Source organism: Pseudochaenichthys georgianus, chromosome 9, assembly GCF_902827115.2.
Source record: "Pseudochaenichthys georgianus chromosome 9, fPseGeo1.2, whole genome shotgun sequence".
Classification (NCBI taxonomy): Eukaryota; Metazoa; Chordata; class Actinopteri; order Perciformes; family Channichthyidae; genus Pseudochaenichthys; species Pseudochaenichthys georgianus.
The window spans coordinates 3,258,415-3,261,170 of record NC_047511.1 but is presented as its reverse complement, the minus strand read 5'-3'; positions in this window follow the sequence as shown (position 1 = coordinate 3,261,170).

Here is a 2,756-nt window from a genome sequence, read left to right as displayed (position 1 = left end):
CACACACACACACACACACACACACACACACACACACGGTGTTTAAGGTGAATGAGGACAGGAAGTCAGCAGTGGACTACATCATCCAGCTGCCAACTGCAGCTCCTCTGTGCTCTACACACAGCAGGGTTCAAAGGTCAACAGAGGACAAGGGAAAGCTAGAGTAGGAGGATTCGTCCAACACTCCCCATGTCAACAGAGATTTCCCAGGTTTCTCGTTATGTTTCTGCTTTAAACAATATCTTTTTTCATGTTCAACTGAAGTCATATCTTTAATGTTACTATGGCATATTTGTATTGCTTTTACACCACACCAAATTGTTCAGGGTTTAAATGTAGCTTTATCTTTTTGTATATCATAAAACTACACAATCAATCAACATATCTCCTTATAGCAAGAAATGTTTTTCATTATAACCACATGCCAAACTTTTTTATTTAAACAATGTTGTAATAGGGGACTGCACAACATTGAGATATAATGTGAAAAACAAAACCATGAACATTTCCAGGACATGTTTAGCTTAGCACAAATATGGTATGCATGGGGAAACTGTTAGCCTAGCATAATCAAAAGTATGTTTGGTATATTACGAGTAAGTATATTTACACACCTATTACATGCTACACAAAAATTAGCTTGACACGGAGGTTTGGCTAAAAACATTCATTCATTGTGATTGCCTTCATGGTTGTTGTCAAAGACTTAAAAGAGATATCTTGGTTTTGCATATTTTCCAGTTTCAGATTACCTAAATATAGAAAAACACATAGCCTAATGTTACTTTTAACTCTACTTGTTTTTCCTAAAATCAGGAATATATAGGAGTCTGAAGCTTATTAAGACACAACCTTCTATTTTAAAATTACCACAATAACTAAACAACATTCATATCCAATGTTGACATTCAGGTATGCTTTTCATAGCACTAACAGTCTCCTCTCCATCAGAGGGATGTGTCCTGCAGGCAGATCAGTCGGTGGTGACATGTTAAGGCCCGGACACACCAAGCTGACACCAAAGAACTGACACAGACGGACCCCCTACTGTTGTGTCGCCTCACGTCTCTGCGTCTTGCCATGTGTCGCACTGGAACACACCGCAAAGACTTCAGCCGACGGCCAAGTAGCACGTACGAACTGCGCATGCGTGAGTGGCAATAACTCTCCTTACCAGCAGGCGGCGGTAGTGTGTATTTGTCATTCAAAAGAGGCAACAACCGGAAGACAGACTGCGTGATAACCGAGAGAAGAAGAACAGACTGCGTGATATAAACAAACAACAAATAGTGTGTGCGTTCCATTTTCACTCTACAGCGAGAAGCTCACGGGGCTTTCCTGAACCTGTGTCTAGAGCTGGAGTTAAATGAAATCTCAGATTTGCCTTCTTAATAGTTTGTTTGGGTCCCTCACTTCCGTTTCGCTTCTCATGCACTGATTCGCTAGCTGAACAGCCAATCAGATTTATTTTGCCGACGACTGCCCACCGATTCGACATGTTGAATCGGTGGGTTGTCGGCACGGCTGAAAAGACACAACGGTGCGGGACACACCAATCTGAGTAGGGCGTGTCGACGCTCATCGTCGGCCTGACGCCCATCGATGGGCAAAATCGGCTTGGTGTGTCCGGGCCTTTACAGATACCAACATGCTGACGGCATTAACTGATGCAATGAGTGTTGTGTGGTTGTGTTGGATCAACTGCGCAGAAAGTAAATCTGAATGTATAATAATAATACCGTAAACAGTTTAAAATCTGTCTGTAAGGAATGTTTTCATGCACTTTGATTAACTGACATTAATTTAGGATAAACGCCTTGAGATGAATCGTACAAACAGCAAGACAGCAACAAGAAAACAAAAACAAACAAAAGAAAATCACGTCACAATACAACCACAGACACTACAATCACAACACAAAAATGTAAGATACACATTTGTACATAGCCACTGAGAGGCCATGAACAATTAAATGTACCTAGCATTACAAAAATAAAATAAACATAGAGCTTCTTACTTATGAATTCATCAATAGTATGTACAGTTAACAGCAAAAACAAAGTGTTTTTAAACATTTGAAAAGAAGTAAAGTGGCAAATGACTCCAGTCTGAAGGAGATTTTAACTTAAACGATATTTAACCAATTGTTTTGGATGCTGAGGGAGTGGGAAAAAAAGTAGTGTGTGGAGTGCCTCAAATGATATGGTGTGGTACTAATAAGTGTTGAATATAATGGGGATAGTTTCTTTCCCATTTCATATTCCTCTACTTCAGTTCCCTTGCCCAGACCACTGCCAGCTTCAAACTCAACCTTTGTTTTGATCCCAAATAACCATCTGTAAAGATTTGCATCTCGCACTTTTGCAACACACGGTGACAACATCTGTCCACAGTCAGACAGAAATATAAACAGCTGGTAAAAGGCAGAAACCTCACTGCTACAGTAGATGTCTTGCCGTTTACACAAGGACAAAATGGGTTGTATCTGCTACTTTTCTCTCGCGTTTGTTCACACGAGGCCGAGACGTAAACGCGGAAACGGACCCCTCAAACGAAAACGGGTCCCAAGGTGGATAGATCTGCAAACGGAACGCTCTGGGGGGTCAAACGGCTCCGTGTGTAAGCCTCTATACGATCATTTTCTGATAACAATGAAATAGCCCCGCCTCCCTCTCCCCACGTCTCCTGCTCAGAGATCAGCTGCTGGGCTGTCAGAAGAGGGGGAGGAAAAGAGAGGCTCCGTTTATTATTCTTAT